We start from the raw sequence: 12,440 nt of genomic DNA, 5'->3' as shown, positions 1-12,440 counted from the left end.
CCACTGCTCACATCTACTGTGCACCACAATTTATCATCATTCTGCAAATCACCACTAAATAATGTTCTAGATAAAGCTTAAGTAAATACAAAAGTTTTCAATAAATACCAAAAATATTTTGTCTAATTAGAAACTATGAATAAAAAATATGACCATCTATATTATTTTCAGCTTAATGTTAACAATCAGGTTAACCTTAATGTTCACATTAACCCATTTAATGTTAACAATCCTCAACCCATTTAACTAACATAAAATAAAAATGGGTATTAACATGAAACCAATTTCTTCCTTTAACCCCCATTTGATTTGACAGAGAGTGAGAGCTTTGTTGGTGATGGTGGGGATGATGGGATGACAAAAAATAGAGTATCCAAATTTGTAGGGAAAAGATAAGTTTATTACTGATTCTATTCACAAATAAATTCAGTACTGACAATTGGAAAAGAAATTTTAAATCACAATAAGGAAAAGGAAAAGAAATTTGTACAAAAAAATTAATTCGTCCAATAGACTTGTAACATTAAATAATAATTATATCATACTTGAAAAATTATTGAATATTCTTCAAGTGCCATAAAAGTATATACATATGGTACTTCTGATCAATGAGATTGCAAAAATAAAAAATGAATGAAAATGACTTTATCTCTATCAAATTGATCCAAGTAGGTCAGGTCAATTTTGACAATTGCTTTTCTTGTACAAAAAGCCCAAGTTCAGGTTTGATCTGTTTTTGTATAATTTATTTTTTTAATTCTAACCCATAATTTATTTGTTTAAGGTTTCAACCTTGTTCTTTGAATTTTTTTTTTTTTTTTTTAACGCATTCTCTTGGCCAAATATTGATTTCTCATATATTAGGGGAAATTAATAATGTACACTCTTAAAAGGATGCAAATCATATTAATAAAGTTTGTTTATTTGTCAAAAAAAAAAAAAAGATGCACATCATAAGATAGTTATGAATTTTTATGATGAAAATTACCAATGTGTGTGGTGTATGTTAAAGTCAATTTGTGTGTGTGTAAATTTCATTGAAACATTTTATCAAACACTTAATAAGCAAGGAAGATAGAATGGTTATCAAACATTTTTGTAACAACCAAACAATAGTAATGGCACAACAACCATTCAATAGAGTAACTCAATACAATAGTCCCACTAATTCCTACTAAATCAAAGTAAATGGGTTCGTGGAACCCAACCAACTCTTCATATATATGTGTGTGTATATATACATAGATAATATATATGAATAAGAAAAATCAACAAAACCCATAAAAGTATACCCAAAATCCTACATGCATATAGAAAATTAAAGAAAAACAATACTCACAGTTTGATTTTGGGAATCGTTCTTTCTCTATTCCACTAATGATCAATTGATGATCTCTATGGCTTCAAAGAAAAAAAATATAAAAAATCTGTAATCAATATATATACACACAATAATCTATTAAGAAAGAGATGAGAGTATTACCTTTACTTTGCAGAACAGAGCATCCAACAAACCCATAATTTATTTGTTTAAGGTTTCAATCTTGTTCTTTGAATATATATATTTTTAATGCATTCTCTTGGCTAAATATTGATTTATCATGTATTGATTTCTAATATATTAGGAGAAATAAATAATGTCCACTCTTAAAAGGATGCACATCATATTAATAAAGTTTGTTTATTTGTCAAAAAAAAAAAAGATGCACATCATAAGACAGTTATGAATTTTTATGATGAAAATTACCAATGTGTGTGGTGTGTGTTAAAGTCAATTTGTGTGTGTATAAATTCCATTGAAACATTTTATCAAACACTTAATAAGCAAGGAAGATAGAATGGTTATCAAACATTTTTGTAACAACCAAACAATAGTAATGGCACAACAACCATTCAAGAGAGTAACTCAATACAATAGTCCCACTAATTCCTACTAAATTAAAGTAAATGGGTTTCGTGGAACCCAACCAACTCTTCATACATATGTGTGTGTATATATACATAGATAATATATATGAATAAGAAAAATCAACAATGCATCTAGAAAATTAAAGAAAAACAATACTCACAGTTTGATTCCACTAATGATCAATTGATGATCTCTATGGATTCAAAAGAAAAAAAAAATTTCTATAATCAATATATATACAATCAATAATCTATTAAGAAAGAGATGAGAGTATTGCCTTTACTTTGAAAAACTGCTTAAGAAAGATATGAGAGCATTACCTTTGTAGAACAGAGCACCCAACAAACCCACCATCAGCGAAGTAGCCGATCTGCTAATGAGGTTGAGGCCGTGACTGCTGCCAGTGAGATTGAAGATGAAGAGTGAGCTCTGAGAGTGAGAGATGAAGGAGACAACTCAATTTTGAATTTTGAATGTGTGTGTGTGTGTGTGTGTGAGAGAGAGAGAGAGAGAGAGAGAGAGAGAGAGAGAAAGAGCTGAAGGGAAAGGGATGGAAGGGAAGAAGAAACATGAGGAGAAAATGTATATCGCCTAGGATGTATGTCAACAAACAATCTCAACCATTGAAAGATAATTTGTCTCTTGGACATTTTTAAGCTATTGGATTGAATTAATCTAAGGGTTCACATCTTGACAAAGGGACAAAAGTCCCATCAAAATTCAAAAACTACCCTTCCTTGTTATATAGATATACATCCATATTAGAATCATATGTATAGATATATATACATCCATGAATAAAAAATAAAAATATATATATATTGGATATATATACATCCATATTGTCATATATAAAAATAAAAAAATAAAAAGATTAATTTAACTCCTATCTATATTGGTTAAATTTGAAACATTAGCTAAAAAGTCAAAAAACTAATACAAAAAATAACCCATTCATTTCTCAACCCACAAAAAATAAACCCATTCAACACAAAAAAACATGCCCTAAGAGGCAGAGGAAGGTATGTTTATTTTCTTCTTCCAATTTTCCATTTTTTTAAAAAAAAAAAATAAAAACGCAGTAGAAACCCACTTCAGGTTTTGTTTCATTGGCACAGGTTTTGTTCTTAGACATGGCTTCTCAATAAATATATATATATATATATACATACTGGAATCATACATAAATAGGGGGTTTGGGGTTTGGAATCACATATATACAGGGGGTTTGGCATCATATATATAGATATATACACATCCATAATCATATATAAAAATAAAAAAATAAAAAGATTAATTTAACTCATATCTATGCTGGTTAAATTTGAAACATTAGCTAAAAAATCAAAAACTAATACAAAAAATAACCCATTCTTTTCTCAACCCACAAAAAATAAACCCATTCAACACAAAAAAACATGCCTTAAGAGGCAGAGGAAGGTATGTTTATTTTCTTCTTCCAATTTTCCATTTTTTTTTTCAAAAAAAAAAAAAAAAACGCAGCAGAAACCCACTTCAGGTTTTGTTTCATTGGCACATGTTTTGTTCTTAGACATGGCTTCTCAAGAAATATATATATATATACATACTGAAATCATACATAAATAGGGGGTTTAGGGTTTGGAATCATATATATACAGGGGGTTTGGAATTATATGTATATATAGATATATACATCCATATATATATATACATACATATTGGAATCATTCGGTCTCCGAATCTCTGAATCATATATAATCATATATAAAATTATGTATATAATCACATTCACATTCATTCGGGTCATCCACACACATTTATCATATATAATAGTTTAATTTATATACACGATTTGCATTTGAGGCAACCACACACATTTGAGGCACACAATATTGAAGTTTATAATTCACAAAAACCCCTAATGCATCACAGAACCAATACAAAGAGCTCCACATTTGATTGAATCCAGAAACCAAAAATTATTCACAGAAAATGCTAATGAAACAAATATGTGGAATTGAGATAAGATATGCATATATGTAACTGAATGAAATCGAAAGGGCTTGAGAAGACAAACCATTGTTCTGTTAGTGAGATCGAGTGGAGGACAGTCCAGCGAGATCGAAACCACCGTTCTGTTTGCACGGGTCATCCACACACATTTATCATATATAAAATTATGTATATAATACACACAAATGCATATACATACATACATTTGGTCTCCGAATCTCTGAATCTCCCATCTCTGAATCATATATATAGTGGCTCCATTCAGTCGAAAGAGAGAAGATGACGATTAGGATAGCGGAGAGAGGGAAGAGACTGATAGGGGGTTTGGGGTTCGGTCGCCGGCAAGGGTTGGGCTCCGACAGGGTAGCACGTCTAATAAAGAGAAGGGGGTCTGATTTCAAATTTTGAAATCAGAAACCAGAAACAAAGAGATGAGAGCGTGAGAGAGAGAGAGAGGGTGTGGCTTGAAAATGGAGAGTGTAACACTGTGAGCCCTTGGATTAAGTTCAATCAAATGGTTGATATTTTGACAAAGGGACAGAAGTCCGATCAAGGAAAAAAAAACTGAGCTGTTTTGTTAAATAGATATATATATATATATATACAAATATAGGGTGTAAATGATACTTGTACCTTTACAAATTTTTATTTGCATCTCATTACAAAATCACTTACACCCTTCGTGTATTTGAAAAAAAAATTTCTCTGCTCAGCTGTTAAGTAATTCTCTTTACAAGATATCTCAAAGTAAAGATATTATGCTTAAGGCTACAAACAAGTCGAGTTGAACCGAATTTTTTAGTGTTCAGACTTGTTTATTAAGAATTGATCAAGCTCAAGCTTGAGCCAAGTTCAAGTAAAACTTAAACATTAAATATTTGATAAACTCGAACTCGGCTTGAGTTCGCTCAATTACATAAACAGGCCAAGTTCGAACTAGAGCTAAAAAAAACAATTAAACTTAAATTAATTTACTTATTAAGATAAAAAAAATAAAAAAATAATGAGCAAATTATACAATAATACTTATATTAATAATAAATTTCATCAACTAAATATGTAAATTTACACAAACATCAAACACATTAAAAAAAAACTAAAATAAATTATTGAAAATTTATTTGATATATTATTAAAAGTAAATATTAATTTCTTTTTTTCCATGTTCACGAGCCTTATCGAGTTGATCTTGAGACTACTCGAACTCAGCTTAATTAATAAACGAGTTTAAAAATCAAGCTCGAACTTTAAACAAGCCGAACTCGAACAGTTCATGAACAGTTCGATTTGTTTGCAGTCTTAATTGTGTTGTCCATAGATCACGCAGTACGTGGTCAATATGGTGCCGTGTTATTTTGAGTTAGTATTATAATTATTTTAATATTAATTTTATTTATTTATTTATTATGTGTTATTTTGTTGTAAAATTTTTACCCGGTGTTCAATTTGTATCAAATTAATCCTTTTACTCTAAGATTTTAGAATATGTCATTTTAGGTTGTGTTTAATACATGGATTTAAAAAATAAAAAAAAAAAAAAAAAAAAAAAAATTGATGCAACTCTTTTAATCCCTAGCATTGTTCTCATTGAAAAGACCAAAATATCCGAATCATTGGAAAATTCAAATAGAATACTTGAAAGCTCTGGTAACTTTATTAGAATGATCCATTGTAGTTCATGGAAGTCAAAAAAAAAAATAAACCAAATATTTTGAGAAGAAAACAAAAACAAAAACAAAAATCAAGTCATTTTTTTTTTTTTTTAGTCTTCTTATTTATGGATTAAGTTTTTCTTAAATTCAAATTTGAATTTGACTATCAGGTTCATGCTCTTGGGTCCATCATGGGTCTCGTTTTAATAATTTAAACAATTTATTTTTATAGATTCTCCGTGTATATTATCCATAAAATAATCCGATAATCGTAATTTTTTCATTTTATTGCGTTTATCATAAAAAACTAGACGGTCTATTTTCAAAAATATACATGTCATTTATTTTTTTAAACAAACGTGATAAAATAAAAAATGTTACAATTATCAAGTTGACATAATTTTTTTCATAAATAATATACATGCAGGAACTTACAAAATGAATTATTCATGGGATCCGTGGTGGACCCAACAAACCAAAACATGAATTTAAGCCAATTCTTTTATTTATTTATTTTTTGGTCTCTTAAGATCATATGATGCAACTGCTTCAAAAATAATTATTGGTTCATGTTGATGACTAGTATACATATCTTTCTATGCAGCCGGGCAATTCTTCCATGTCCAATGCACACAATCAATGCTTCCCAACATTCCAGGAAAGCCACAACTTTTGCCAACTACTAGTAGTCTAGCAATGCCATTGTTGTTTGGTGACCTCAAATACTGATCGGAATAAATTTCAACCACCGCTTTGACAAAATAATATAGACTCCATTGCGGTACTTTCTCCGATCCTCAAGTAGTCATCCATAAAATCAATTGCTACTCCATAAGTGAGCATTCTAAGTGTTGCAGTCATCTTCTGAAGGGAAGATAAACCGAGCACTCCAGCACTATTTCTTTTATGGACAGAATATGATTCATGAGCTTCTACCGTACATTGAATACGAAGAAAAAGAGAACGTTTCATTCGAAACCTCCTCCGAAATATAATGGATGGATATACTGGTGGATCAACAAAATAATCTAGAAAGAGTCTTTGGTGACTTTGCAAAGAATTGCGCCAAATGAATTTGCGGAGTCGACTAGAGTTACGCCATGATCTTGATGAACTATTGGCTGCTAGTCATTGCCCTTCCATAGCATTTATCCCAAATGTCTCCAACTCATCGTCGGAGTCAGAGTCATAAAGAATCATATCGTCTAGCGAATGAAGATCCATATAGAGAAAATAAATACAAAATGAAATACCAAAATTAGGTTGCTGTGGATGAAATTTAGATAGCAATTGGTTTTATTTATATTGAAAGAATATGACCGTTGTAATATGACCATTAGAATATTGCCATTGGAATATGACCGTTGCAATATGACCATTAGAATATTGCCATTGGAATATGACCGTTAAAATATAGCCGTTAGAATATAGCCGTTGGAATATGACCGTTACAATATAGCTGTTTTAAAAATATGACGGTTGGAAAAAAAAATTTAAATTGATGAAGATAAAAAAATAAAAAATAATATTTTAATGAAATAGAATTTTAGAATAGAGAGTTTGATGGAGTGTATATATAAAAAAAGGGCTAGCCAAAATAAAAAAGTGGCTTTTGGGTTATAATTTGACTCAAAATTTGCTGAGGCTGATGCAGATACTCTAAGGGGAAATTATAAATATTCTCGGAGTATTACATATCCGTACTTCTTAACCAATCATCATATAATATATTCCTTCATATTTTTCATTCACCAAACACAATGCCTCACATACCCACATTCTCCACCAATCACAATACTATAGAATAGCACATGTCTTTACTCTGGAATTGCAGAATAATTACCCATTAGTAAGACCCCTTTAATGGGGATGATTAGTCGGTAATTTCGGAATATGGTCATGCGGTATTTTTAGTAATAGATTACTATGATTAAAAAATTAAAATAATATTAAAAAAATTAAAATAAATAACTTATTAAAAAAGAGCAATATTCACATGACATCATGTAAATATTGTGTAAAATATTTGATAATTTATTTAGAGTTTCTAACATTTTTATTCAAGAAATTAAAAAGTCAAAATTTTTTACGAAAAGTTAAAATTTACTTCTCATAATCTCTATTATTTTATATTATATGTTTTTTCGTATGAAGGTAAGTCACTCTCAACTGTTTTATTCTTTTAATCTCTTATTTTAATTAAAAAGTCACTTTAAAAAAAAATCATTTCCAAACCAATCTTAAAGTCAATCTGTATTAATATTGGGTAGGAAACTTCCTTTCTAATTCTATTTATGAATTTTTATTTATTTATTTATTTTTTGGTATGGGTGAGGTGTTATGTTTCAATCCAATCATCAAGTAAAGCAATTAGTTATATCAATACTATATATTCGAGAAAAAAAAAATACTATCACAATTTAAAACATATAAATTAAATTTATTTTAAACACAACTTACACTATTTTTGTATTTTTGGCATAAACTAATCTCCAGTTGAGTAAGCCCAAATAGTTAATATAATTTGGGTAGTTCATTTTTTTTACCTCCAATCTTTAAATGTGTAAATTTTTTATTTATTATTTATTTATTTATTTATTTATTTATTTTTTATATCAAGAAAAGCTTCAATTACACAGAATTGAGCTAAAGGCACCTAACAAGAGCCATAGGAGGCTGGGAAACCCAATGAACAGGCAAAGTATCATGCAAATAAGCTGAAGCCACCCACTGTGCAGCTCTATTCTGACACCAAGGATCCTCTAGAGTGAAATTTTCCTAAAGTTTCCTAGAGTGCTATATTGTGTGGTTGAGATTTACTGGCAAGTCACATCAGAAAAATTGATGTGACTTGCCAGTAAATCTCAACCATACACTATAGCACTTTAGGAAACTTTAGAGAAAAATTACTCTAGAGGATCCTTGCTCCTATTCTGAACTCTGGGGCACCATTTGAAAGCCAAACCCCTGCTGTTGGCCATTAACCGAATATCATTCATCACGATTCACAACACAGATTTCCCATGGAGGAACCCCCTCTGACACGCAAAGTTGAATGACAGTTTTGCAATAACTGTCAACCTCCACATTGGCACAAGGAAGATTACGGGCCATGGCACATGCAAGTCGCCCTGCAATTGCTTCACCTTGTAAAGCTGTTGTCAATCGTAGTTTTGTAGCGATGCCATCCACGAGATTGCCCTTCTCATCCCTAAGAAGTACTGCAACAGGCCCCCCTTCCTCTAGGCAAATTAGTTGTCGCATCACAATTAATTTTCCAAATCCCTCTTGAAGGAAGAACCCACCGAGGCTCTGGACACTGTACCCTTGCTGCTGCGTCCAAAAAGGCTGAGTCCACCTCGCTTGCCGCCAAGAATTCAGCTTCCTCCCTTTTAGCTGTAGCAATCACCGCAATAGGATTCATAGGGTAGTGATTAAAGAGATACGCATTTCTTGCCTTCCAAATGCTCCAGGCTACCCAAACCATTGAGCAAATCACTGTTCGGCCTTCACTAGCTGTGCCCAAGGATGCAAAGAGCTTGCCAAACCAAGACCGAATCGTTCCCAAATCAAGATTATCACATCTGAAGCCCAACCCACTGCCAAACCAAACTCTTTTAGCCCATTCACATCCGAATAGAAGGTGTTCTACCGACTCCACCGCTGTGAGTCACACAGGGAAATCAACAGATTGGGCACACCTCCTACGCCATAAATTTTATTTTGTTGCCAAGGCGTTATGATAAATCCGCCATAAAAAGTGTTTGAGTTTTGGAGGCAAATTCAAATTCCATGCAAACTTCCATTCCTTCTCAGACTAATATGTTGAAGAGCCAGGTAAATTTGTTCGTACATTCGCTTGCTTCACTGCTTCTTGATACCCCGATTTCACTGTGTAACAGCCCTTCGAATCATGTTGCCACACCATAGTGTCATTTCCTTCCAACAGCGCAACCGATATGGAGAGGATGGCATCACAATCCACATTAGTAACTAGAGTTTGAATTTTTGCCTCATCCCATGACTACCGAGCAGGATCAATCACCTCACTGACCGTCTACACTGCTATCCCAGTGTTCTTTGCCATCTGAACTTTATAAAAAAATTATAATAAAATTAATGAGATAATTATAATTAAATAATTTTAGCATATTTTTTTAACAAAATTATAATAAATATAATTTTAAAAATATATTATATATACTTTTAATTAAATATATTAAAATAAAGGGATTCGAAATTAGAAAAAATTATTTATAAGTTCTATTTAGAAGACTTATTTAATATGAAGTCCTATGAATATTCTTTTAGAGTTGGAAATCCTATTTAAATAGGAATGTGTTTTATAAGGTCCTATGAGTTGTAAATGAATGATATTAGTGTACTATTATACTTCTAATTTGTTTCTATATTGTACCTTATTTTCTCATTCATCTATTACGTTTAGGAAAGTTTTCAAGAAAGACATGTCTACAGGCAATGACCATGCAAGTTTTTTTTACCTTGATTGCGAGATTTCAGTACATTTTCAAAATGTTACTTAAATGGATGTGGATATGGTGGATGATACGAATGAAGTTTGAGGGTTTTTTGTTGATTCATTTGACAAATTTTGACTCTTGTCAGTTGAGGAAAAGAGGCATTTTTATTTTTATTTTTTATTGTTGTGGGTTGTTGTTTGTTGAAGTGTGGATTGTCCATCTTTAATAGGGTATTGACAATCTATTACACTCATTGATAGGCACACTTTCCAATGTTCTGATTGAATGTGTGTATTTGACATTATGATGGTTGATGTGTTTCGATATGTTCGATGTATGGGGTGGTGTGTATTATTTGGTTTTGGTTGTTAATTGAATGTTAAATGTGAACCACGTTGTAGGATGTCAATTGTATATTGGGACTTGAATAATTGTGTTACGATGCATGTTACATTTAGTTTGTAATGTTAATCCACATACACCATGTAGTATATGACATATGTGTGTTTGTTTGGTTGTATATGTGTTTGAATATGCATCGTGTCTTTGTTGTAATCAGTGTTTACATACATGTCACAGTATATTGCACAAAATTATTGGATATTTGGATTTGTAATTGAATGTGGATTGAATCTCATCACTCGATGTTGAAGTTACGCTGGGTTGGGGGGTGTAGCTTGGCTTTTCGCGCTCCCATTCGGAAGAATGAATAGCCCGTACAGTTCGGACTCTGCTTATGTGGTTTTGAATCTGATTTCACAAGTGCAATGTGAAACAATGGAAACACAAAAAGAGCCCAAATTCGACAATTTCTTTTGGAAAATCGATGTTTTGAATCAAATGCCAAAAATGGACTACTTTTCCAGATATTAGAGTCGCTACCTAAATATTTATTTTGGGAAATTTTGGAAACCCGTGACTCACGCCAAAGGCCATTAGTCCGTCGTTACCAAAGTGTCTTGGTTCCGGAACTTAGGTATGAGAGGGGAAGGTCAATAATGAGCACCCCACTCACCCGATCAAAGATCGGCCTCTACTAATCATAATGTGATTCTTATGTACAGTATATGTTCTTGTTTTATCTTTAACATACAAGTATAGACTAATTTCACGAACAGTTGGATGTTTGATTTCATGTTTGTTTTGAAAAGTGTTTTGAATATGTACCACTTGAAAAAGTGATCTCATATATATACATTAATCAAAGTATCCCAATGTCAGTGAATAGCCTTCATCCACAGGCATTCAAACAGGTATATAAAGTAAGCATTTAGCTACATGGCAGCATATTTGATATGGCAGCAATCACACTTATGCAATATACCAAAGCATAAAAACTTACCTCGTACTCCAAGCCAAAAGAGGAATTAGTTAGAAAAGAATGCATGATCCTAACTATGTGATATGGCTAATACAACACATACAATATGCAATTAATAAGCTCGGCTACTAGCATGGCATGCGAGTCAATTCAAGGCATGTGATAGCGCACGTATTCAAGTAAAGAGTTTTAATTTGACATTTCAATAATATGATGAGCCAAACTTTTATGCATGTAAAATGAATGGATGCAAGTCATGGGAATGCTAATTTGAAAATATGATGTCCCTATACTAACCATTATAAGCAGATAAATAAAAGGGAGAAAGAATGGGGGTTGGAAGACATACAACATATCACATATTTATCCTCACAAAAGAGGGTTTGAATGTCCAAGTGTTCGAATAAATAATTATTACAAATCCAAATGAATGATAACTAGAAGGGGCTGTCTAATTTATCACAACAAATATACAATGACTGCGCGATGCCCTTCAGGAATTACTCTGTCTGCCTTGCTGGAATTTGTTCTCCTTTACCTTATCATTGCTTTCAACTAAAAGTGTATTGTTTGCAATTTATTGGAGCCTTGCCGTGCCGACCCAAAATCAGACTCAGTCGAGCCCCAAATAAATCCAATACCTTGTTTTCTTGTAGAAATCTGTTTTTTTTTTTTTTTTTTTTTTGTGCCTGAGGTGAACAGTGCAGATAGGGTATTCCTAGTCATGTTTGTCTCTTCTACCCTTCTCTATCATAGAAAATACTCAAGGGAGGAGCGCATTCGGTTCCCAAACCATCTATGGTTGCAAGTTGATTTTGGACACGATAGGAAAAAGATCAATAAATGGAATGCATGACAACCACCCCTTCGTTCTATCATAAAGTGAATTCAAGAAAGGAAGTAGAGACGCTTCAAAATTTATCAAAATATCATGAATTGATGTAAGACAAGCCTTGACACAATAGACTCTGGCATAACGTCTGGCCGTAAAGACGCTTGAAGATTCATCAAAAACATCATGAATTGACATAAGATAAGCATTGACACAATAAACTCGGTATAACGTCCGACCGAATTCAATC

Source organism: Camellia sinensis, chromosome 15, assembly GCF_055761805.1.
Source record: "Camellia sinensis isolate YWXY chromosome 15, ASM5576180v1, whole genome shotgun sequence".
Lineage (NCBI taxonomy): Eukaryota > Viridiplantae > Streptophyta > Magnoliopsida > Ericales > Theaceae > Camellia > Camellia sinensis.
The sequence above is the reverse complement of the archived record's forward strand: the minus strand, read 5'-3'. Positions refer to the sequence as shown.